General features: G+C 40.8%; 1 long non-coding RNA gene across 4 annotated transcripts in view; it reads right to left on the bottom strand.

Moving 5' to 3' along the window:
* LOC140003133 (uncharacterized) overlaps positions 1–26861 on the bottom strand; it is a 139373-nt gene that overhangs the window by 18922 nt on the left and 93590 nt on the right. For all 4 annotated transcript variants that reach the window (XR_011811146.1, XR_011811147.1, XR_011811145.1 and 1 more), the window contains 4 exons: positions 17810–17938; positions 16042–16249; positions 12199–12384; positions 9888–9998 (listed from right to left, as the gene is read on the bottom strand). This is a non-coding gene — a long non-coding RNA (uncharacterized lncRNA). The remainder of the gene's footprint in view (positions 1–9887; positions 9999–12198; positions 12385–16041; positions 16250–17809; positions 17939–26861) is intronic.

Raw genomic sequence — 26861 nt, 5'->3', positions numbered from 1 at the left:
TCAATCCAACCTGTACGGGTCCCTGTGCAGGGCCTTCCTGCCCTCCATCAGATTGACACTTCCCCCCAACTTGGTGTCATCTGCAAACTTACTGAGGGTACACTCAGATTCCTCACCCAAATCATCAGTAAAGATATTAAAGAGGATGGGCCCCAACACCAACCCCTGGGGAACGCCACTGGTGACTGGCCACCAGCTAGATTTCACTCCATTCAGCACCACTCTTCAGGACCAGCCATCCATCTGGTTTTTAACCCAGCAAAAAGTGTACCTGTCCAAGCCATGGGCTGCCAGCTTCTCCAAAATACTGTGGGAGACTGTGTCAAAAGCCTTGCTGAAGTCTAGGTAGACTATGTCAACAGCCTTTCCCTCATCCACCAGTTAGGTCACCTGGTCAAAGAAGGAGATGAGGTTGGTCAAGCAGGATTTGCCTTTCATGAACCCATGCTGGCTGGGCCTGATCCCCTGGCTGTCCCACACATGCTGTGTGATTGCACTCAAGATGACCTGTTCCATCACCTTCCCTGGCACCGAGGTCAGGCTGACAGGCCAGTAGTTTCCTGGGTCCTCCTTATCACCCTTCTTATAGATGGGTGGCACATTAACAAGTCTTCAGTCATCTGGGACCTTTCCAGTTGATTCTATGGTTGACCATGATGTTTAATTTTGATCTATTCTCTCACCATTTTGCTGGTTTGGAGAAATATACATTGCTCTTTTAATCATCATCTATGACAGTTAGTTAACAAACTCGTAAGCAAAGTAGATGGATCAGTGTAAAGCAAGAACTCTCCGGTTGCCATGCTTTTCCTTCAGCCCTTGAAGAACTGTTACAAGAAAGTCTGCCCAAAATCCAATCCCAAAGCAAATACCAAAATGTTTAATTAAGCACTTAGGTTTGGTTTGTGGCTGTGTGTGTCTTTCTAAGCTACTTGTTTTTCATTTGGTCACAAATACTGGCACCTTTTTTTTATGTTTTGAACATCAGGAATTCAGCAGGAATTAAAGTTGTAATTAAAGTCTTCTCTGGTGGCCTATATAGCACTGTAGGAAGCATTTGTATATAGATGTAAGATGTCTTTCATTAATCAACATTTCAACTTTTAACAGAGTAAGTTACTTCTCAAAAGAAGAGATGACCTTGGTAACCTCCTACTGGAACTCTTGTGTTTCATCTTTAACATGAAACAGTCAAGCAGCGACATAACCCAAGCCGCACCCAGGGTAAGGCTTGCTCACAAATGCACTTCTGCTTGTTTCTGTGCATGTTTTCAGAACAGTTCTGTCTAATGTCACCATCTTCCGTAATCAGGCCTGCCTTTTTTGGTTACTTGGAGAGGAATTTTGTCCCCCAAACCCTGCACTGATGTTGTCTATAATGCTACAGCTGTCGTGCCATTAACTCGGCTTCCAGGACAGTGACTACTGATGCAATGAGCAGGCAATTACTGCACTCTCTCAGAGTGACCAGTAGAATCAAAAATGTCTGCTTGAATGTATTACTTCATGACAAATTCTGAGAATCCGAATCTCTCTCATGTTCACAAGACTGAACTACTCCGTAACTGTAGCAAGCTCTTTAGCATTTGGAGGAAATTAAACTAAATACATCTTGCCAACAGCAAATACTCGAAGGACAACTTTTATTTTAATTACTGTAGACATAGAAAAAGGAGTTCTTTAAGGAAGTCTGTCAACTAAGAGCTATATATAACTCTTAAGGAATTCCTTAGTGATTTTCCTGGTTAAACAGATTTCCTTAAAAAATTTGTTTGCTGCACAGGCTGGAATTATTGTAAAATCAAATACTCATTTTTCAAAAGTCTGGTCTGACTTGTAATGCTAACACAGCACATAGTAAACACACACCCATTGGACAAGTCAGGTTTGTCGTATTGATCTTATAAAATGACTAGGCGTTGCAGAGCCAATGTCTGGATCTATTGAGAAAAGGTCCAGAATGAAGTGTTAACCATTGGAGTTAAAGCTCTTTCTCTCATTGATTTCAGTAAGCGTTTTTCCAGATCCAAAGCCTTTCTATTAAGCTCAGTGGTCTTTCAGCCAGAGCTGTGATATTCGTTGAAGCCAAAGAACAGCAAAGTTTGTCTGATCTCTTTTGAGACTCCAGTTTTAGCTAAATAACCCAGTGGACCATTCTCTGAATTAGCATTGCAGAATACGTACCAGCAGTGAGGGTACTGCTAAACTGCGAGCTATCTGAGAGGTACTCCAGAACAAGGAAAGCAACAGACCATGCAAACTGCATGCAGTCCTAATTTTGTGCTATTATGAGGGAAAGGATATTTTTAACCTTTTATTTCTTTCCAGACTCTAGGATGAATTTATTTCTTTCTTAGCCTTACTTTCTCCTTATGTATTTATTTCATAATTTGTTTATTAAAGTATAAGTGAATAACATTAGCTGTTCTGGTACTTACCTTTGTAAGGAGTTACCCACTATAGATTTATAGATGTAACACTATTATTTTATGGCACAATGCACTGCTCTGAGGATTAGTGAAAGACCTGTGAGTAGACATACATTGAGACAAATTCGGAAAGGATGGGTAGAATAGACTGAGAAAAAGGAACCATAGAGAGTCAGTGTTAAGGTAAGTGATAAAAAGAGGGAACAGAAGAGAAAAAGCAGCTAAGTAAATGGTATGTAACACCTAATCTAAAGCACATTTATCTCTCCTTCAGCACATACAAAACTTATAGCAGATTCTTTTTATGGTTACTGAATACCCACATTACCTGAAATTAAAATTTACTGTGCTGTGTACTAAATCCTAACATTTAAAAATAAGCTTCATTATAAAGATATTTATTAATCCGTAACCAAACCATCAGCTCTTACACTCCCACTATATTAATCCCATTGTCTCCCAAGACGAGTACCATGAAGGTATGTCAGCCATAGAAATATATTTGATATGCAACTAGTAACAGCAACTATTTTTTGTTCCTTATTTCTTTAGCTCTATTTTAAATGCACGTGTATGTTTGCTTTGCAACTTAGCTTCTGAGACAGAAGGAAAAAAAATGACTAATTTCTACAGATGTGAAAATATTTCTATAATATGTAAAATCTAAGTAGCTCTTCATTCAATCACTTTCTCAATGAAAATAGGCCAGGATTAAAGAAATCCAGGGAAAGAGAAAAGATTAACCTAGAAAAGGCTGGATTTATTGCTTCCCACTTCAGCAGAGTCCTACAAGGACTGGGTCACAGTGCTACAGCTCTCTCATGCATGGCAGGGGTGGGCATGGTTCCCCTGCATGCAAGCAACACATCAGTTCATGTGAAGTGAATCAGGGACAGCACAATTATTCAAAGGAGGAGGAACATACAATCTCTGGCAGCGCAGAACTGTGTTTTCTCTCTGGTTTCATGCAGCTAACACAGAGCAGAGGAGCCAGAGAGTATGGCAGTATAATGGAAATAAATGACTTTGCAGACCCAACAGAGGGAGGTGGGGGAGAAAAAGCATCCTCACCCCCAGCCCCAATGACTGTGTAAATCTGTCCCCGCCAGGCGAGCTCCGGGAGGTGCTCAGCGACCGCCACCTCCCCAGGAGTCAGTGAGAGTTCAGGTGCTTACTATGTCATCAGGCTTGACCTTCAGATGCGACACTGCCAGGACGTTTGTTTTCCCACAGCAGTGATTGCTTCAGTCAATTATTATTGCCCATCCTAGAGTGCAAACACATAAGGACTTGATTTACAGTGCAAAATATACATCCTGAATTTACTTCCTCTTTTGTTTTTGGACTGTCGTAGCATCTCCAGCTTAAAGAGATGACAGCAAATTACTTCATAGGTAAATATATCTATGTATAGGGAAGGATAAATATCAGTCATTCAGGTCATTCTGAGATGAATGTTCAGTATTGCTTTGGATGGGTCATGTCAGATGTGACAATATATTTAAAGCTTTTTGCTTTTTCTTATAAAAAAAAAAAAAAAAAGGAAAAAAAAAAAGGTATTTTTCCCGCTTTTCCTTGAGGAAAATATCATTAGCAAATTTTTGATTTGGCAATCTAACCTTTAAATCCAGTTTAACACAGATTTAAGATTGTACATTCAGTTCTTTAAGCAATGTTTAGGTATTACCAATATACTAAAAGATAGATGAGGCAGCCTCGTGGTAATACAGCTTTTAACCTTTCCTCTCCTCTACCATGACGGGGGAGAATTACAGTAAATGATGGTTACCTTGTCTGCAGTATGGACAATTGATTTGACCTCACTGCATCTGATGCTCTAATGGACTTTGTGGCTGAATCCCTGGAGATATAAAATATGTCCAAGTGAATTGGTGCAGGTTAAAGAACGGACCCGCTTTTCATGGCTGGCTCAAGCTATAATAGATCTCCCGGTTGTTCTGAGAAGAAGATTAAAAATGATCAATATCCAAATCATTAAAAAAAAAAAAAAAGTGGTGGCTTCTGTAAATCTACCTTGGGTATTTTTTTCCTGCTGATCACTGGAGGGGGTTGTCTATGTTGATGACATGAATTTCTATTACAAAGGTTTGCTTCTGTTTACTCTCTAGTAACATGTTCCCTTTTATATTAAGAATCAGACACACGGATGGCATGAATCAGCATTGCTTTCCTGAAGTCATGCTTGTTTACACCATGAAGAGTCAGGCCTTAGGTTTATTTAAGATAGATAAAATAACAATACTATAATATTTCCTGGAGCAGAAAATAAAATCAAGGACAGATTTCAGAGAATGATGGCAACTGTGATAACTGTGAATGTCCTTACAGCTCTGCTAGCCACAGTGTCTAAGACAAAAATAAAGGTCTAATTTAGTGAGGGGAAAAGAAAAAAGATTTTCCTTGGCTGCTCTGAGCCCTTCATTTGGCAAAGTGCAACTCAACATCTTGTTTATCCCTTCCTACCCTCTCACGAATATGTCTGTGCCCTTTTCCCACCAGCATACACGTGAGCTGAAGGCGAGAATGGGCCTGTCCAGCACATGGAGCTGCAAGGAGGAAAGCTTTTAATGTCCCATGACTGGGAGCTCACCCAGAGACCTTCCTCTGCACACAGCAGCGATGGACCGGGCAATTTCAATGGGATCATATGTATACATTTACTTAACTCCCTGTAAAACCCAAGCCTTTAGAACACATGTGTACAGCTGTTCCATAGGAGGCACACCTATATTACAGCATGTAATTAGTTAATAAATTTGAAATCTAGAGGAGCCCAGATCTTTAACCTGGAAAGTTTGAAGTTGTTTCAATCTGACTTCTCCAATTGTTTAATGACAAAAAAAAAAAAAATCCAAAGTCTGTGTTTGAAGGTGGATGCACTTTTTCCTGGTATTGAGAAGTGTCAGTACATAGGAATTGAACTGCCTTATCTCAACTGCATTAGATTAACTGAGCAAGTATGAAGAATCTTCTATTACGAAGGAATGGATTCTCATTAGCCAGGACAATAAAATTATGCTTTGCATCTACATAAATGGCATGTAAAGAAATCAATGCAAATGTCCAACAAATTGTAAAGGTTTAGAATGTCTTTTATCCAGTTGTTTGTTGAACAGTATTTACCTTTAGCCTTTCATAGGTTGTTAAAAAAAATGAATGTGTAATAACTTCCTCTGAATGTTTCAATGTAAGCTAATGTACTGTTTCTTTATGTAAAAAGTAAAGGCATTTTGAAGCCTTTTGCTCAAGTCTCTGGGATTGTCTATATTCTGTGGCTAGGGCTGAGCTGAATGCCTAGCATCCATGGGTAGAAGAGGGAACAACTGCTGCCCCTCCGAACCAGCTATTCTTGTATCTGGAAACATTGTCAGGTGCTACAAGCATCACGCCATCTGAAAGGCCAAAGTTGAGCACTACATTATTGGAGTAGATGACACCTTATTCTTATTCTTCAACAATTCTAACAACTTAGAGTCCCTCACTGTCCCTTTATGAACACAGATGTCATTTTGATGGGGGGACAGCCAAAATGACAAGAAGGTGACCTGTCGGTGAACTCAGGAGCAGGTGAGGCCTGTCAGCTTCTAATTTGAAACTGGTGTCAGTCCTGAGGAATGGCTGGTATAATCACATTTGTAACTGATATCCTATAAACTCTGCAAACATTCACAGTGCGCCTGTTATGAGTAATATGAAATTAACAATTCGTGTTTATGACACGAGACACCAACTGAATCAAGTAGGTTTCAGTAACTGGATCAGCTCTGTCTGTCTTCCAGAGCAGCACATCGAACTGCTTCAGCCGGAGCCAAATGACTGTGTGCTTATGTTACAATAGGCATTGTATTTATTTTGAAGACAAACTTTTGTAACTAGGTGTAAAGTGAAGACCTAAGAACTAACTTCTGGTTGAGTTATTCCATGTAAAGTTTCTCTCACTCAAGTCCAGCCCTCAAGACGTTTGTGATTTTTAAGTTAGAGTTTGGGACCTAACAAATCCCATACTGTATCTCAAATTTTCTGAATAACTGAAGGGAAGGCTCTGTGTAAATCTTCTCTCTCAGACACATAAATTACCAGCTGCATGAATACTGCCATTAAGACATGCAGACAAGTGCAAGGGGTGGGGACAGGGCAGGATGCCCAAAAGAGGTGGAGTTACTGAGAAAACAAGACATTTGCTCACTGAGTAATTTATCCCTAATCTGCCTTCACTGGAGCTGAAGAACAAACACCACAAGTTTGTCAGGCTCCCTCATTCTCTAGTCAGGCCATTTTTTTCTGCAAAGCAGGTCTTTTCTTCCTATTTCTACTTGTGTTATGTGTATTTTTTATTAGGTAAAGTCAAAACTGCAGTATGTGAAGCTAAGGTTTGCATTAAAGTTAGGTTCAAAGATAAACTGAAGCTAAACTGCATTTCTGGTTTGAAGACAGCAAAATCTTGCAAGCTCTCCCACAATGATTGCAAGCCCAAATTGTCAGAAACCCTGACACTTCAGTTCCTTTCCTGATGGTACTGCTGCCAAGCTTGGTGCATAGACTAGAAGACATGCACAATTAAAGATGAACCATTGCAATTATTACACTGGAATGCAGCGAAGCTAAATAAACTCAGGTCCAAAGCCCAGTTAGCTAGTGGAGCTTCCTGAGCAGTTTCAGTGTATTTTCACATATACAAGCCACTTGAGTTAATCGCCTGTTGTGCTGTTCTGTGATAGGCAAATACCACTATGTTCTATTTTCAACAAGAGAACCACATCCCACAGAGCGTTGGTAATATAATCAAGGGCAGGTACAGCATTACAGCTGCGATCCAAGCTCCAACACCCCTTGGACTCTGGCTCAGCACTAACACAGCTTCAAAATCGTCTAACACTGTTTCAATTTTCTGGCCGTGAATGCCACCTAATTATCAGAGTACAGATGTAATTGTGAATAGTCATTTCAGGAGAAGGTGTCACCCCTCAAATCACCAGTGAAACCAACATACAGAACTCCTGTTAACTGCAGGTGCAGCTGAAAAATGTAGGAGCCATTTTGTTGCTGCTACCTGAATCTCAAAAGCTCATCCTGGACAGCTTTAGAAATCACTAGAAATACCCCATCATACGTAGGAAAAGGGACTGTCTAGCTCCAACCTTAGAAATCCTTCTCCACCACCCAAAAACTCATCTCTGAGCACCAGCCTCGATTTCTAAGAGTCATGGCTACAAGCTGCACCCACTGCTGTTGAGGTCGTCACCTCTCACCGTGTAATGCAGTAGCTCACCTTACTCTGATGGTACAGCACAGTTGTGTGGTGTTTGGACAGAACACACAAAACCTTGATAAAAATGACAGCCATTCAGCGCTTTTCTAGAACGCAGTGCAATATGTTTTAGTTTTCCTTCTACTTACACACTCATAATTCACCATATGGTTTGAATAGCGAGCCCAGCCCCACAGAACAAAGCCCAGCTCAACAGCACATGTTCCCTCTGCTTCAAGGCAGCACAGAAGCACGGCCGTGGGGCAATGTGCACCTTCCCGCTCAGGTCAGAGGAGTTAGGCAGTGCAGCATGCCAAGGTACCTCACACAGTATCACTGCGGGCAGGCTGGCCGACCTGTTGGAGTTTTCTGAACCTCTGGTCATATAAACACTTCTCTGTCACCAGATAGATCAGTTACATTTTGGATTATTGGCTGTAAATGTCCATTCTCTGTTGATTTTTGTAGTAAAGTGAGTTCATGTGTGTACACATCCCCTACAGTTATCATTAGAGTAACACTAAGATCTGGCACAAGCCCAGAACAGAAGAACATAAAATTGTGCTAGAAACTAATCTTAGCTTCTCCTGTGGTGCCCGCTGAGCCTACAGCATCTCCAGCACCCAGCAGATGAAATACCACAAGTAGGAGCCTGGGAGGCCTCACTGCCCCTTGTCTTCCTCAAGTTAAAAGGCTACTGCCACCATCTAGCTCAGCAGCTTACCTGAAAAGGGCCCTTTGACCACATCTCACTGGCAGGTAGGTGTGCAGCAGGTGATGCTGAGCTGCTCCTCTCAGCACCAGGCCCTCTGCGTGAGGTTGCTGTCAATGGGCACTGCAGCACCAGGCAGGGCTGGGCCACTGCCCCATGCTGTGGCCTCTTTTTTTCTTTTCTTTTTTTTTTTTAAACAAAAGGAAAAGGGAAAAATATACATGATCCCTTCTGAAAAGCAGAAAGTAGAAGAATGGGACAAAAACCTTTGAGGCACTGATCAAAGAAGATCCTGATCTTGAGAAAAGTCCCCATACGCGGAAAGGAGGAGCACCAGAGCACATCTGTTTTCGTGACGTAGCTGATGATATTTTGAGCACTCTGGCTCTGCACTTCCCCTTGACCTCGCACCATCACTTTCTGTTAATATAATTAGTACTGGGGCATCCTCCATTCCCACCAGCTTTAATTTCAAAGTTAAACAAAATGACTTTTTTCAGGTTAATCTCGGAATAGGCAGAAATGCACTGTTGACAAATTAAAAGCAGGCTTACACAGTGATGAGATGTAAGACAGAAAATGGGGATATAAATGTACAGCCCAATTTTTAATTTTATTCATTTCCATTAAATTGGGGTAGGCAGAATCAAGAGAAAAATATGTGAGGAATTTGTGTTTGTTTCTGGGTGATGCGGAATGGAGAGCCATGTCCTGAATAAGCTCACTGTATGTGAGATGATACCTGTGCACGAGCCTTTCCTCTGACCAGCATGAATCAAGGGCTTGAGGGTGATCAGCCCATATCTCATGCAGCTACTGTAACTGCTGTCTTACGTTTTTTTTATCCCAAACTTAATGAATATTTAGCTAGCTCTACAGAATGGATTGGCACTAACAGGGTATACTGAGACCATGAACCAATGATTGGGAAACTAGTCTGGAAAGCAGGTTCAAAGCCTTGCTCTGCTTGATTCCCTTGCTGGCTTACTGACTATTTCATAAATCACCACTCTTTGCTGACTGTAGGGCTCCCATATGCAAGTGCCCTAATCACTGAAGATTTTTTTTTCCTTATAGTGACATTTCATCCTGTTTGAGAAACTTTCCCCTCAAAACTGACACATTTACAAGGGAAGTTTTAGATTTGATGACTCAAAGTTCTTAATAATAACAATAATAATAATTCAGTCAAAAACTATAATCAACTTGGACTGAAATAGCACAGTTTCCCCAGCCCCTGGATGCATGGCAAACTGTGCACAGCCCTAGGGAAAGCTCCAACACTGCAGTCAAAAATCCTGGGAGCAGGAAGACAGCATTAAAGCCATCCATTAAGTAGTGTTTGCATATACTGCTGAGGTGAATTACAAACCTCCCCAGCAGTATTTGCAATTTGATGGCTTAGGAAAGCCATCTGGGAATTGAGCATCAGACACACGATGTTATGCCAGTAACAAAATTAGTGGCTGTATCTTACCCTCTGGAGCCCTTCTCCTCCTCCTAAATCCTCAGGAACCAGCATGGCAGAGGCAGTGGGGGAGATGCCCGTGGCTCACAGCCTTTCCCATTTCCTCTCATTGGTACAGACCTGTAGAATGGTGAAATAGATTTATTTGAAGGCGACAGTGTGGAAGCAGACATAGATACATGTGATAGAGCTGGAGGCATCCCAGTATAATTAATGAGTAGCGAAGCAAGTATTTATTTATGTTGCACACTTCTAATGAATGGGAATTAGTCACATCGCTGATTCTTGGGTGGCTATTTATGTTGCTTATCTGATATTTGAAAGGAAATTGCACTGAATATTTTCTACTCCAAGGAGGACTGGGCGGTTAAAACAAGAACTGACTTGTGCTTTCGACTAAATGTTAGGAAACTAGTTTCCAATTTTGGAAGTGTCTGGATGTATTTTTCCATTATTTTTTTTTCTTTCTTTGAGTTTTCATGACTTCAGTCAGGAGGTGAAATGCCAGAAATACCCAGAGACAACCTATCTAACAAGACCGCTCCCCCATGGGCATTGCAGCCCGCCGGGTGTTTTTCCAAACCACCCCTGAACTCTGAACCTTCAAATCATTTACAGATCTCTTCCACGGGGAGAGGAAAACCACATCCCTGCGTGACTCCAAAAGGAGTGTGGTGGGGAGCCCGGCACAGCAGCACTCCTGCAACACCAAGCTACTTCGCAAGTGCAGCAGGAGCGACCATAACAGCAGCTGTGGGCTCCTATGCCTTCCTGAGCTGGGGACGGAGGAGTCATGGCCACGATCACTGCATCAGCTTCTGCTTGTGCTGGGTGCTGTTAATGCCCATGGGGCTAAGCACAAGCTGGGCACCCCTTAGCTCCATCATCACCCAGCACATAATCACCTCACCGCCTCAGCTCAGGCTGGAGCCTGAAAGGACCTTAACTAGCCAAAGGCAACTGGGAGAGCCTCCATTTCCCATTACAAGCACCATCCAATCTGATGGTATTTTCTGTAAGAAACTAAAGCCTTCTGTCCCTGATGATAAGCTGGTTTTTATTAGGAAATATAAAAGTTGTGTTGTACGTCTCTTCTGTACCGTGCAGTTCACAAAGTTGGTTCTGGTGGCTGCTGCCATTGACAGGTGTCCTGTAAAGCAGGACTTGTATTGCATCAAAATGTTCATGATTCTAAGGCAGCAGAAAAAGAAATATTTCCATGGCTGAAAGTTCCTGTTAGGTAACTATTGCTGAAGTGTGTACAAGATTGCATGTCAAAACATTTTTATTGTTAGCTGGTACGAATTACATTGACTGACGGCAGCAGTTTAACAACCGAACTGCAGTGTACTTTGTTATTTTACTTTTCTATAGAACAGCTCTGTATTTTAGGAGCTGCTGTCATTTTTAAGTTACAAAGCCTGTCTTTAGAAATGCATGTGCCCTTACTCCTGCTTTCAGTAGCTTTACCAAGTTGGTACAAGTGAATAACAAAACAGATTAAAAACCTGTGTTTCAGTTTTATCTTGCTATTTGGTGTCAGAGTATGAGGGCCTCTTAATAATACAGTATAAATGACCAGAGGAAGAGCAGCAAAAATTAATAGGAAATCAACAGGGGCCTGGGGTTTGTTTTATTTGGTTTGGTGGAGGTGTTTTTAGTTTGTTTGGTGATGCGTTTCTTTTTTTTTTCCTTTTTTTTTTCTTTTTTCCTTTCTTTTTCTTTTTACCTTTCTTTTTTTCACTTTTTTTTTCATTTCTTTTTTTTTTTGTTTTTTCCTTTTTCTTTTTTCCTTTATTTTTCTTTTTCTTTTTTCCTTTATCTTTTTCTTTTTCTTTTTTTTTCTTTCTTTTTTCTCTTTCTTTTTTCCTTTATTTTTCCTTTTTCTTTTTACTTTCTTTTTCTTTTTTCCTTCCGTTTCCTTTTTTCTTTTTTTTTCTTTTTCTTTTTCTTTTTTTTTTTTCTTTTTCTTCTTTTTCTTTTCCTTCTTTCTTTTTCTTTTTTTTTTGGGGGGGGGGGGGAGGAGGATTCTTAAGGTTCAGTTCCTTCCACTTTGCACTTAATCGAGACGCTCCAAACAGGGGGCTCGGTGGCGAGCAGCGCTTGGCACCCACCCGAGGCCGCGGGCAGAGGCCGGGCCGAGCGCTCCGGAGCCGCTGTGGTGGCCGGCGGGGCCGCAGAGCCGCTAGGTGGCGGCCGGGGCCGGGGCTGGAGCGCGCTGCGCCCGCCCGGTGCTCGCCGCTGGGCTCCTGCCGTGCCTTCGGGGTGCTGCCTGCAACCCTGAAAAAGCCCAAATTCTTCCCTGAGTGTGGCTACTCACCAAAAAGGCTTTCGTGGGAGCATACTCAGAGGTGGGAGCCTCTCAGATCTGCTGTGATGATATCTGCATCCACATTCAGCTTGTTCCACATTTATTTTATCTCCACTCTTTCTTTTAATCCTGAAGAACTTTTATTTATTTTTTTTTTCAATGTTTTTGCAGTTTACTTCAGCATAAGAACCACAACTGTAAAACAAAATATTTGCAAGCTACATAACTGCTCAGGACTGGAAACTTCTGTTCAGAGTGCTCTGTTTGTTGGTGTACACAACATTTCAGCAAGGAAATGATGCTAATTTCGCTGCCAACATTGCATTAATGTTTCTTGCTTGCTGTCTGTTCATGCTATCAACCCAAGCAGCTTCTGCACACAAGTGGTGAAACTTGACTTCAGCACAAACCAGCGCTGCCGAGGCAGCTGGGCTCACCTGGGTGCGTTCCTGCAGCGCTGCTCTGGAGCCCAGAGCCCAGCACAACAGCCTGCTTCTCACCTCATCGCCCTTCAACACCTTCTTATTTGACTTTCTTCTAAATTAGGTCTCAGCTGCCACACACTGAAGATATAAGGGCCTTATTCTTGATCTAACTGGGCAGAATGACTCCAGGGTAACCTCACAGAAGTCAGCTCCCTGTGTCCCGCACAGCTCCACTGCTGGGTTTCTACATTTGGCTCTGGCACCACAAAAAGCAGTGCCAGTGTGCAGCAGCAAGAGGCCCTGGAAATGGCAGCATTTTGGGGTCACAGTTAGCCCTGGATTCACAATGTCAGGGCAGTTAACAGCATTATTACATGCTAGCAGAGAAGATGGACAGATATAAAGGACAGGGAAAGGAGGATAAGGAGAAAGGAAAAATGATATGAGAGTAATATATAGGGGAATTATAAGGCAACAGTCTTCGTTTTTTCAGCCTATTGACATGCGTGCGTGAATGCATGTGTGTGCACTACCCCATCACGTGCCTGTTGTAGCTGCTGCTGGAGAGCAAATATGGAAACGTGGAAGGAGACGTTGAATAGAAAAGCAAAGCAGTGTAGAATAAGGAAGCCTGTTATTTTTTATTTGTCTCTGACAACTGATGGACTTGCATCAGCTTGCAGAGCTTCCACGTGGAAGAGCTGATGGTTTTGGAAATGAATGCAAAGATTCACTCCTGGGCAGGAGATTTCAAAGCACTACAATAGTTGGCTCTTTAAAATGTTTCTGAACAGAAACACTGAAAAACTGTAATGGTAACAGCACAAATAAGGCAATATTAATGAAGTCAGTCCTTGCTGGTAAACTACTGCCGTGCTTTTGAAGTAAAAATTTCAAACTGTTTTTGTTTATTTGCTAGGAGTTCAGCTCATTCTCTTTCTTTTAATCAAACGTGATTTTGGTTGTGCTGGTCATTTTGAAGAACACTGGAGAAGAGGGAAAGGCCACTGTGAGAAATGAATTTAACATCCAAATGTCCCTGAGAAAGCAGAGCGGTTCCTCTGGGCCAGGGGGCACCTGGGCAGAGCAGGGGGCTGTACACTGCTCAGAGCTGCCCAGCTCCTCTTGGGCTTCAGCGGTCAGCAGCCACATTTCTCTAAATGTTCTGAAAGTTTAAAGAGCCCACAGAAGTCATGAGGAGCGTCAGGTGGTGGAAGCTGTTAACTGCCCCTTATTTCACTGAGGTGCCTAAGGAAAAGCTAACACCTGACATAAATTCTGCATCACGCCCAGCAGGCAAATTCTGCTTTACTTCCGAAGTTCTGTTTAGAAATTAGAAAAATTGCAACAAAATCCTATGCTTTGAATACTGTCGGTATACATGAAGTTTCAGTTTGAATGGAATTACAATAACTAATTTAAGTTCTGCTCAATATTAGCTTGGCTCTGCCTGAGTTGCCAGGATGCCTTATATAAGGCGTGGGTGTTTGGTTGATTGCGGCTTCCTTGGAAGGAAGGCTGTGCCCAAGACCCACCATCCAGGAGTGAAAAGGTCACCCTGCTTGCTCCCAAGGGCAAAATCCATTATCTCCACATCCAGGATACTGTTTCCATATCAAAAGATACCAGTTTTGGAAGAACATGATTTCAGAGCATGAAGCAGCTCCACAGACCACTTGGGTTTGACCTTCAAATGCCTTAGATAGACACAAGCCTTGAAAATGACCCTCGGCACCCTGGGAACTTCCATGGAAAAAATGAAGCACCCAGGGGGTGTATCCTTGACTGTCTGTGCTGCTGAGTCAATGAATTACAGTGCTGTAAATGAGCTGAAGCTCTAGGTAATCTAGGAAAAGAGAAAACAGTGCTAAGGCTGATGGTTTGTGAATGTATATGTTAAATACATGCATGCCCCTGTACGCCAGGGAAAGAAAAGGAGTCAGAGCAATTTTATATTCCAGTGCCGGTTATCTGGGAAGAGCGAGGAGCTGAAGCACACCCAGTGGCTTCTGCAGTGCTGCTGACTCCCAGCTGCTTGATGGGGCCGCTGCCACGCAGACACCCACCCAGAGCACCCCACGAGCAGCCAGGAGCACGGCATGGGAGCAGGCTGGAGCAGCAAGAGAGCCCGTACAGCTCCCTTCGGCAGCACCAGCAGCAACACAATGAAGCTGCCTGAACTCTCACCATGAGATAGTTTCAATGCAGCGTGCCCACAAACAAGGAGAGGCTTTGCCAGACCTTCCCAGAAGCACAGAAGTGGAATATGGATCCGGGAAGTGTGAATTTTGTCTCAGCTATAGATAATCCTGATGCTATGCAGGCAAAAACCATTAATGAAAGAGGAACAATAAATTCTTTGGCTTTGTTTGGGCATCAGCATTTGGATATCTGGGGCAAAATACCCAGGGGAGGTTCAGACTGGGTACTAGGAAAAGGTTCTTCACCGAGAGGGTGGCCAGGCACTCGAAAGGCAGTCACGGCCCCAGGCCTGCTGGAGTTCAAGAAGCACTTGGACAACACTCTCAGACACTTGGTCTGATTTTTGGGTGGTCCTGTGTGGAGCCAGGAGTTGGATTCAGTGATCCTTGCGAGCCCCTTCCAACTCAGGATAATCTATCATTCTTTGATTCTATGAAATGCTTCACAGAAACAAAGACATGATTTTTCTTTTCCTACCTCTTTACATTTTCATTTCAGCATATGGCTTTTTGTACATGAACTTGCACGAAATATCTATGATACCCAGTTCAAACCAGAACTGTTACTGTGGCTCATCTACTGTATAAATGTTTGCAGATCCCACTGTGCTATGTGATGTGCTCTTGCAGCATTCAGAATGTGCAGCTGCATATGGGAATGCAGGAGGGGTCAGCATTGAGGGGATTCACATTTAGCATTGCCTACTGGAATCCCAAAACTAAAAATGAGCCAGAGGAAAACAGCAGTGCTCTTATTTCCATACGCTTATGGTCAATGAGCAATTCCAAGGATCCAGGTCTGATTTCACAATTCTACACACGCACCCCACTAAATCTTTTCAAAATCTGCAGCAATAAATGTTTAGGCATCTGATAGTTGGATTCAGATCTGAAATTAATGTTTACTTTGATCCATGATAAGTGTACAATCTATGATCAGTACCCTAGCAAAAACATAACTTTATCTGTGGATTTGAAAAATTGTGTTTGAAGAAAACAATCACAAGTTCTCTAAGTGTAATTAAGTTCTTCTACCTCTCCCTCCTACCAGTACAACCAGCTAAATTGACGTTAAATATGTAAATGTTTGTCCTTATTGTATTAGGTCAGAGATGGAGTTTTGTTCCTATTAAGAGTACTACTACTGTGACATAAAACCCTGTGATGTAAAGTAAAGGAATATAGACAATAAAGTCAAAGTGTCTATGAAAACACTGTTCAAGTACCTTGTCTGTTTTCCCAACAGTTTTGGTGTTTGTTTTTTTCCTTATTTGCTGTGCTCCTTCCCATGATCTGTTCTGGTCGCTCTCAACAGGAAGATGTCATTACAGTAGGTTTTCTTCAAATTGATGCAAGCTAATTTCTGCCAGGCAGAAATTGGACTCTGTGAAGGCTCGCTAGTTCTTGCAGCTCTTCTGATTTAAGCCACAGACACTAATGTAACATAAATGTTTAACAGCACTTAGTAAATTGACTAGTAGGAACTTTACTAGTTCCAAGTAGTACTAGAAACCAACACAGTGAATTTATGTAAAGCCTACAGCAACTCTGTGAGCATGCGTGTTTATACAGCTAACTAATCCAGAGAGTTTTCATCAGCCAGTCAGACACGGTAACATGTCACCCAGCTGCTGTGGCTGGTTTACTCGTGATTTATCTGATGAATCTGGAATACTTGCCACAACACTCAGTAATCACTTCAGCAATAACTTCTTGGACAAACTGTTCATCAGACAATAACCTCAAACCATATAAGCTTCAACCTTTTAGTCAAAAAAAAAAAAAAAAAATAATAATAATTTATTTTCTGTTTTCTAAGGGCTATGTTCTGTGTGCAAGTTCTTGACTATGAATAGTTCACCCTGCCTTGCTGACCCGTGGGCTGGGGCAGCGCCATGAGCTGGCCCCATGCAACCATCCCCACACAGCTCTGCCACTCACCCACTGACCCCGGGCACTCCCTGCTATTCCATCAATGCAGGACCGTGATCCCAGCCCTGCTCACATATTAGGCAAATTCATCTTTTTTTTTATTTTTTTTTTTAATGTTGCAGATATTCTCTCTGTTATTTAGATGAAGAATAACAGACATATTGATGTGCACATAACTGTCTATAGCATTTCTGAATACCTCAGCGCCCCTTGAGGCCATGTGTATGCCGGTTTGTTAAATCTGAGGAAAACTTCTCTCTTAGCACCATTTCACTGACTGGCTGCCTGATCCTTACTTCTTTTTTTTTATTTTTTTTTTTTAAGTGCAACATGAATTTGGGTGTAACCAAGCTACTGTGAGATCCTGCTGCATTCAGGGGAGCCAGATAAAAATGGATGTATGAGCCAGCATTGATGCACTCAGAGGTGGGCAGGTTGGACTGTAGGTAAGTATGATGCTAGTTTTTTCTGTGCTACATATAATTACATAATGTGTCCCCACGTGCATGGAAGTTAAACAAATTGTCCAGAACTGCCGGTGCCAGCTTTATTTTAAGATCCCATTTAGAAGCTTGAATTTAGGTCATTTTAGGAATTGCATCCAAACTTGTATTTCATATCAAAGCATGACATTGTATAACATTTCTGCCATTCATGCAATTCTTTACAATTTCTATTTACGTGGAACAAGTAAGTATAATCTTATTGGTAAGAAAAAATTTTAAAAATAAATAAATAAAACTGAACTGCTGTTTCACCTTCATTGGAAAGACCAATCCTATGACTGGGCTGGTAAATGCCCCTAATCATTTTGCAAGGTTACAGTGTAGACTGTGGGCCTTAGAAAACAAATTTCCAGTCAAAGGCTCCATCAGTGATTTAATATTGAACAAGAAAATTACATTTATCAGTCACACCTGTTGAAGGTTATGCAGCCATATTTCCCCCATCTGTATATAAGAAGGGACAGATACCGTATTAACAGCTCAGTGCGTCTCCAGGCATTTTTGATCCCTTTCCTCGCACTGTTCTTCTATCAGGCAGTCAGCTAAAGTCACTCACCTCACTGGCCCAGCACAGCAGTCTGCTTTTAGAGGCAGGAAAATCCGAATCTTCACATTGCTGACCTTATTGTTTTACAGACTATTGATTGCAAGTCATCGGGTTTCGGCAGTTCAAAGGGATCAACCTCTGGAAAAGAGAAGCAGAAAGAAGGAATGAACCCATATACAGGATGAGGCCACTACTGCAACTGACTGACAAATGGCATTTGATTTTGTGTAGTGGGGATAAACAGCAATTAAAAGAGGTTCTCTAGTCTCTCACACTGCACTGGAACACAGCCAGCCAGAAGTGTGCAGCACATCAGAGTCCTCATGTGGTCTGCAGAGAAACAGGTATTGGCAAGGACCATGGCAAAGGCCACATGAGATGACTGTCCCCTTCCAGGAACAATGGACAAGAAGCTCCATGTTTGTCCCCATGGGCTCAAGCCCAACTTATGCTTTGATCAAGAGAGATCAGAGTCACCACCTAAACCAGAGTGGGACAGGCAATGGGGTAGGAAACAAGCCCACCAGGAGAGGTTGCTCCAGGGGAGAACAACAGCAACAGCAGACAGTGGTGCCCAGGAGACGGCTGGGGGCTGCTGGGCAGCTTCCCAGCACCACCCGACTGCTGGCAATGGAAGGGCAATGGGGGCACACTGGGCAGACAGCCTGAGTGCCCTGGAGGTGGGAGGAGGCCACCTTGGACAGACTCTGACCCCATGTCCCAGAACTCAGTGCCCTTACTTAGAGGGGGCAGGTGACCAACACTTCGCTCCACCTCTGGTGCAGGACAGAGGGAGCAGTTTTAAAGTTTTAAACTTGGAAAAAGGAATGTGCAAAATTTCATAAACACATCATGGGGATTTATTTAAATACCAAGTTTCAAAACTTGCATAACAAGCAAGTAGATGCAGATAATTTTTATGCATCTCACCAGCTCTACAAACAAGACCCATTTTTCAATCAAAGTATTAAAAATATGTTTCCTCTCCTGGGAACCATGTACCCAGGATTGTCAAATAGGGATTTAAAAAATAAAAATAAAATAAAATCCACAAGCTGGGAATACTTCCCAGAAACACTCACCTACTGCAATGAACTCATACTCTGTATTGCTCAGTATAACAATTAGTATAGCTGTACCAGTAAATGGGTCTGTACAGGCTATTTAGCTCTGCTGAGAAGCAGGATATTTTAGTCAGATGGTCAGCTGAGCTCAACTGGCAAAAACCCTTTGCTATATAACACATCTACAGCCATGTTCTTAATACTCTAGCTCAGTAACTAAGAAACATGGCAAACTTTGTGACCTTAGACCATGGATTGCAGGAGACCAGTCTCCCTGTCGCTCTCCGCAGCAGACATTTGGGCTGCACTGAAGTTCTGGCTATGCTCAGCAGCCTGTGCCACTCAGCTGTGCCTCCTATTCCTTGTAAAAATTTATGGAAACAAAATCCAATTTCTTTTTTTTTTTTTTTTTTTTTTTTACTATATTTAAATTGCAGAGTTTGTTTGCCCTTTGGTTCCCTTCCTATTGTATGGTTAACTATTGTATTTATCAAAACCATGGAATCCAATGCCTGAAGCAGTGTATTCTGAAGGAGATTAAAGATAACAACCAGAAACACATATGAGCAAAATTCTAATTTAGAGTACTGTTGTACTTGAAACTCTTGCCTGGAAAACTTTTCAAAACTAGGAAAATGGCAGGGATAACCAGTGGGCAACCAGGTCCTCCCATCTCTCATTCAGAGCTGTCACATTTCTCATCTCACAGACAGAAAAGTCCCGTCAGAAGATATCTAGCTGAGCTCTCTCCCCACCACCAGCAGCCCTGAGCCACAGCACAATGCAAATGCATATATTTCTACCAGCTTTTCTTTAAAGCATCCATTTTCCACCGGCCTGGCTTCTTTTTAATGTTGTTGTACTTTTGGAATCTCCATTCCACCTTTCATCCAAACAGATATGGTATTTCCCTAGGAAATGTTTTCATTTTGCCTGGAAATGTTTTCATTCTCACAAGAGCCAATGAAATGTAATTTCTAAAGTTACATATAACTTACCAAGGTTTAGACTAACAACAGAAATAATTTGGAAAAGTATACCTCTCTGTTTTGGTTATTGACTGCTTCTACTACTCTTAATAAATATTTTGCAATATTGCTTGCAGTAAGAACTTTAAAACAACAACGTTACATCATGACACTAATTCAAGATGCACCATTGGAAATTAGACTTATCAGGCCTTCAGGACACATGTTAGGTCATGAACATCAAGCATATTTTTTGATGAACTATTTGCAAATTAGATGTATTCCAAATGTTTGCTCATTTAATTAGAACATAAAAGATGGTTTCTTTGGCTGGACCTTGTTTCTGACCCTTCTTGCCTGTGTGTGGTTTGTATTGTTCTTGGCTAATGAGATATAGGATATGTACTAAACATTTACACATTAAAGGCATCCTTCATTCAGCATGAAGGTGTTGATACATCAAGGATACCTCAAACATGCTGAGAATCCAGCAACTTGTCAGACAAATTAGCACCTTACCAATCGGGGGTAAAATTGAGTTTCACATTTCTCCCTAGGGGGAAGAAAAAAATCAAAAATCACTGTAGTTTAATGCTTTCTTTGTAAATATGAACACAAAAGGCTTTATCACCTCTGTAGTGTAAATTATAGCCCTCACTGACTACCTGATTTTTAATTCATTGGTTTTAAATGATCCTAGGCAGTTCAGAGCAAATCTATTTTGTCGTTCCTTTCTTAGACACTTCCGCTCTTTTAAGTCTATTTTTTTTACAGATATTTAAAACACTTCTATATGTATTTAAATCTACACCTATATATTAAAATGGAAGAAAACCAAAGTCTTAAATCTGTATCTTCCACTAGCAGGAGGTTTTAACCCAAACTCTAAGGAGTATGTGGAATTAAGGGACTGTATAGCAATGAAACTATAAAGCTTTGGCTTTTTTTTTTCAGCTGACTGGTGCTGAAAATCAACACTTAGTACTTCAGGTTGCTGACATGAGACCTTCAGAGCACTGGGAAGACCTACTGTCAGATAATTCAGCCTGATAAAGTATCTTGATGGAATAACTGGGCTGAGGATAAGGCTAAGGTCAGCCATAGGTGCTGCAGACACTACAGTAGGAACCACTGAGTATCCTGTGCTTCTGTCACAAGCCATGGCATGGCATGCACTGGGAGATCATAGTGCATACTGCTACCTACACGAGATTTGAGGAGAGGAGGTTACTATCATAAACCTCAAAGACGAGAAATATTTATGCATCCAAAGGGCTTTCTGCAACTTACATAGCTGAAACATTTACCCTGCTACGATCTCATCACAAACACACATTTTCCAAAATTGCTAGGTCAGCAAATCAAAGCAACCTATAACCAAAGCAAGAGGAGGCCTAAGGTTTCCATAGAGATTGGGTCTGTACCTATAGGTCATGCCTCACGTTCCCCTTGGCAACTTCCTCATTCTCAACAGTCTCAAATTCAATTATTTATTTATTTATTCTTAAATACAGGAAAGAAATTAGTAGAGGACCTGTCTGGTTGCAATTGCTTGAAAATCCATCAAAAATTTAGGAACTGTCACCATGCTAATGAATTTTACCATCAAGCCCTCTTCCTTTATCATTAAAACCTAATATCTAAACAAAACATAACATAGCATCCTGTTCCACAGCTGGACATCTGCTCAGTGTGATTGTGATCCTGCAGTCATAACTTCTCCTTAACTCCTGATGTCCTGTATGCGATCACCAGCATTCAAAGATGTCAAGAACATGCACTACACCTTATTAAATCAATTACAGAATAGCTGTCTGGCAAAAGAGTGTTACCATGAGAAGGAATTTAATTCTGAGGATGTTAATTCCTTCTCTGCAGGTGTATTTTTCTGAATTCTCAATACAAATAGTGAGTAGGGGTATTAGTGCCCAGCAGCTATAAGAAGGTAGACAAGGGACAGAGCTGCTGAAGCAGAGACATGGGATTGAACACTGACTGCCTGGGCATAACACTGGCGTATCAGACTTGTAAACCGGATTCTTATACCAAGAACTTCATACAGATATCCAGAGAAAATCAAAGATTTATGTTGTTCATAGTATATGTTTGCATGGAATTTCAGAATATGGCTCCCGCTCAGTAATATAGATTACATATATTAAAACACCTGTACAGTTTTGCCTTGAGGAAAAAAAAAAAAAAATCTCCAAGAAAAAGACATTGAATTTTTAAATCCTTAAGAGAGCAAGAAATATTGTTTCCTATTCATATAATGATATGATGTATGAATATGCAGTTAAGAGGAACTGATTTACAGACAAGATCCTGAATCTATAGATAAGTGTTTTAGCAGTTGAGTAAAACAATAATAGCCAGCACTAATTGGATGTGGTCTGTTGCGTGGCTACTGGAATCAAATAGTAAAGAGGATCACAGTTCCTTATTAGTTAGGACCACCTAGGGTGATGGAAAGCTTGAATGATCAAAGGAAAGACATTTTTATGCTATAAATGTTGATATGCTCTTGAGCTTTCCAGTATAATTTAGGATCCAGTGTGCATATTTGACATACTAACCACTGAACAGGGCAATGAGTGTGATATTAGACTACAAAAGTTGTGTTTGCTTGAAAGATAAGTGAATAATATTCAGTAATATTTTTCTATTCCCTACTGCATCACAAAATAATTTTATATTGGTTCCAGAGTTGAAAGACTTCTTTTTGCCTAATTTGATCAAGATTAAATTAGCCTTTTTTCCCAATATCATATCATGAGAAACTATATCCAGCTTTCTCTGAATATCCGGTGATCACTGGATAGATGATGTGAAAAAGGACGTTATTTCTTTGTATAAATCCAAAGTAATCAGGCATGATTTTTTTACTGTTCATAGCTTGGTCACACAGGCCCATGGAATTGTTTCTGTGTCTTGAATGAACAGCTGAAAAGTTTCGAAGAGAGTAATGTGCAGTGTTTGTGCAGTATTTTTGGTCATACCTGAATTCATTCAAAGCAGTCTTTCCTTAAAACACTTTTGTGAACAAAAGCCTATTCCTTTAAAATGTCTGTAAATACTAACAAAAACATAAACATGATCGAAAGGAGCTCTGCTTTGGAACTGAAGCACATTTGAAAAGTGAGGATTGTCTTTCAGAATTCAAGTGACTTTAATTACTAAGAGCACTTTTTCATTTTTTATGTATACCTGAAGTTATTTTGTTTTGTGTTGTTCAGTCTCCTGCCTTCAACAGGTCACGCCTTTTGATTATGTTATTCATCAAATAAAGTTTATTCAGTGCATATAGAAAAACCTTCTAGTTCAAGTGGAAGATGCTGGAAAGAAGTCGGCATTAAGAAACAAACATTACTTAATTCTATCTTTAAAAAATATCGTCTTAAATTATCATTAAATCAGAAATTATCATTAAATCAGAGTGGTGACGTGAGAGATCTTTCATTTAACATCATGGAGGGACATAAGCAGGAGATGGACACAGTCAAATAACAAGATGCTTGCAGTTAGGGCAAGTTTTACTGAGCAGAGGACAGCGATTCATCTTGTGCTTGCTGCTATTGAAATGTGGGAAGAAGGAAGACAGTATAACTGGTAGGAGGAATGCTGATTTCATTCTCTTATAATTGTCCCACACATACTGTGAAAGGCAGCATGGCCTTCTGCTCTGCTCTGATGCACTTATTAGTGTAAGCTCATGGTCCAACCATATATGCATTTCAGACTGAGGTATCCTCCATATAAACTGGTTTAGCACTTCCTTCTGAAAGCTCTTCAGAACTCTTGACCCAACCACCTCTAAATTCTCCAAAATCACTAGGACCTTAAGGGGTTAATTACCATGCTATAACATGAATTATTTTTATATTTAATATATCATGTTTATACTATATGTTTAATATTGTGTTTATATAAATAGAATATATTCAATGTCTCCACACTAAATAAGCAGCATGCATTAACTGGAAAATATTCACAGGCTTTGGGTTTAGGTTCTCTGAAATCTGGAATTAAGCAAATAGATTTAATATAAAATGGACAGTTTTCCAACTAGAAAAGTTGCCTTCTCCTTGTCATTATCTAAAATCTAGTACTTTACTCCTAAAATGTCCGAATGTCTTTGCTGCAACAGCTTTCCAGAAGCTTAAGAGAAGAGTAAGCTGGTGCGTATGACCAAGTGCACAACTACAAAGTCACCATTACTTCACAGAGCCCTCAATCTTCGTATAGAGGTGCCCCAATCAAAAGCAAAAGTTTACTTTTCCAGATCATTTAAAAACCTTAATCCTGTGAAACACTAATACAGAATCAGGAATGAACCTACCACCTATATTCAAACTGAAATGACCTTTTGAAGGCAAAATAACAACCCTGGTTTAGAGTTCAAGAAGAAGGCAAAATACCCACAGTCAGATTTGGAGAATTGATTTACGCCTTTGGAAGCAAACAGAGGTTGGGTTTATCAACTCTGAACCAGACTCGTGTTTAAGGTTCAGACCTCATTAGTTTTGGCTAGGAATGCTCTCTAATTACTAAAAGAGTTTTCTCAAGTTGCACTTTAGAAATTCATCTCTTTTTTTTTTTTTTTTTTTTGTAAGCTGTAAAGTATTCATAAAAAGCTAAAAACTGTGGGAAAATTAGCATTGATGGATGTTTTCTTACCCTCCATCAGGAAATGATGTACTTGAAACTCATTACAGATCTTCATAGAAACTCCGCTGAATGTGCCTTGGGCTTTGTGCTGATCAGCACACACTGAGCTTACTGCATAATTCATCTCTCTTGTGTCACATTTAATGTATAACATGTATTTCCTGTTAATTATGAAAATAAAGATGCGTCCTTTCTTTTAGAAACATAATCAAGAAATTACTACAGAAATTAGAAAACATGGAGTTGTATTCTACCCATTTGACATGATTTTTGTTTAAGTCAATATTACCTCCTATGCAGAAACAAGAGGAAAAACATCGCTCTGAGAACTCACCAAACACTCTGCTGTTCCCCGTGCACCAGGCACAGCCTCTTCTGCAGCCACACACAGATACTGAAGTGGGATCCCTGTTGTCCTGATGGCCACCAGGGCCACCCTTCTAATTGTAGCTGTGGGTCATCATGGGGTCCCCTTAACTTTCTTTCTCACAGTGAGGTTTGGATGTTTTTATGTCTTTGTTCATGGATGTCAACGAAACATTAGGCACCCTGCATCTCATTTTCCTCATCAAAGGTTGAAGATTATTCCGTAATATTCTATTTTACTTCACCCATCCATCTATATGAGTCTGTTCAGCTTCCCTTACCAAAAGAATGAAAAAACAAAAATCTCATCTCAGCATCATACCCACACCAACACATCTTATGAAGTTATATTGTCTGCCACTCTGAAAGGGAAGGAGTAAAGAGATGAAGCAAGAGGAGGAAAGGAGCAACACTATGAACCTGAAAATTCACCTTTCTTATTTGGAATAACAAGGGGGAAGGGGAAGGCTCATCTGTACTCACTGGTGCATTCAGTCCCTGTATTTCACCAATATACTGATTATTCTGCTTTGGATCCAGCAATCCCTTGCTGGGATTATTTGTTTTGTGGCTGGTGAGGCAACTGGGTTAATATTACTTTCAGAGTATACACTAGCACCATATCAATATTGTTTTTTAAAGATCTTTACTAACTACCAAGGCAAGGTTGAGCCTATCCAATAGATGTAGCAGATGTGTTCTAATTGTACTATTGTATCGCCTCTCTTGGAGTACGCTCAAGTATCATATAGCATGCAGTTCCCTGAGGAAATCATCTACATTTTCTGATCATAGGTATGTACTGCACTTTTCAAAATGTAAACACATGTAGCTTAAGGACTACCTCAAACACTATGGCTCCGTAGGGGCTGAAAGGCACATGAGGACCGTGGGGTAACCTAAATGGAAGGAAGCAAGGTAGCTGTCCTGTGCTCCAGACAAGTCTTGTTCCTCTGGAAAGTTTGATGGGGTCCTTGGAAATAGTGTATGATCTCTCACTTGTGTGGTGGCCCCATCATTCTCCCAGTGAATAAACTTTCTGTGACATAGGTGATACTCCCTTTCTAGTCTTGGCCACATGGAAATCTTGGTTCATAACTGCTTAGGTCAGTAAAGCTGGCTAGCTGCCTAGAGGAATGTAAAGTTGTGTATCACCAATAGTGCTAATGATCTCTGGAGAAACAAGTAAGTCTGGATAAAAAGACGTATTATTAGCAGAGGTGCTGGGAAACCAGGATAAATACCCATTTCCCCAGCTGTGCAAAGGCCTGCAGCAGAAATCCACCAAAATGTCCCTGCAGGATGAGAGCAAGCTTTGGTAGTGTCTTTGGGAGGTTTCATCTTCACTGTTCCTTATACAGATATGAAAATGAAATTTAACAGAGCCAGAGGTCCCTATTTAACAGGACCTCTGGCTGTTACAAAAGAAAAAAGAAAAAAAAAAAAAAAAAAAAAAAAGGCCTGGAGGAAAAAATCATTCTTACAGAGATGATCTCTGTAAGAAATAAAAATAGGCTTGGAAGAAAGTACTTTGTTTTTTTGGTTTGTTTGTTTGTTTCTTTAGCCTTCTCCTTCTTATTGACACTTAAAACAACATACTACCACAAATTACTGTAGCATCTGAATTTCTTATGGTCGGCATACTTCAGCATCAATTTCTAAAGTCACATGACTGTGTAAAATAATCCAGTACTTATTGAAAAATATCATCTATACTCATGATCATGGGGAAAACGTGACTTAGAACATGACTTCTAAAACCACAAGGCCTGGAAGGTTAGACATGCCAAATGTTATTAAAGTGGAGGCAGGCAGTGCTGCAGGTGTTGGGATATAACTTTTATCATTCCAAAACCAAAAATACCTCTTAAAAATCACTGGGATAAGCAGTCACTCCTTCCTTTATGGATAGCTGAAGAATGCCACTTCAGCTTGTTTAGAAGGTGAAGATGTAACCCGTTGCTAAATAATGTAAGTGAACATGAAACAAGCTGT

Source organism: Anas platyrhynchos, chromosome 8, assembly GCF_047663525.1.
Source record: "Anas platyrhynchos isolate ZD024472 breed Pekin duck chromosome 8, IASCAAS_PekinDuck_T2T, whole genome shotgun sequence".
NCBI classification, from domain to species: Eukaryota; Metazoa; Chordata; class Aves; order Anseriformes; family Anatidae; genus Anas; species Anas platyrhynchos.
This window is presented reverse-complemented; position numbering and strand designations above follow the sequence as displayed.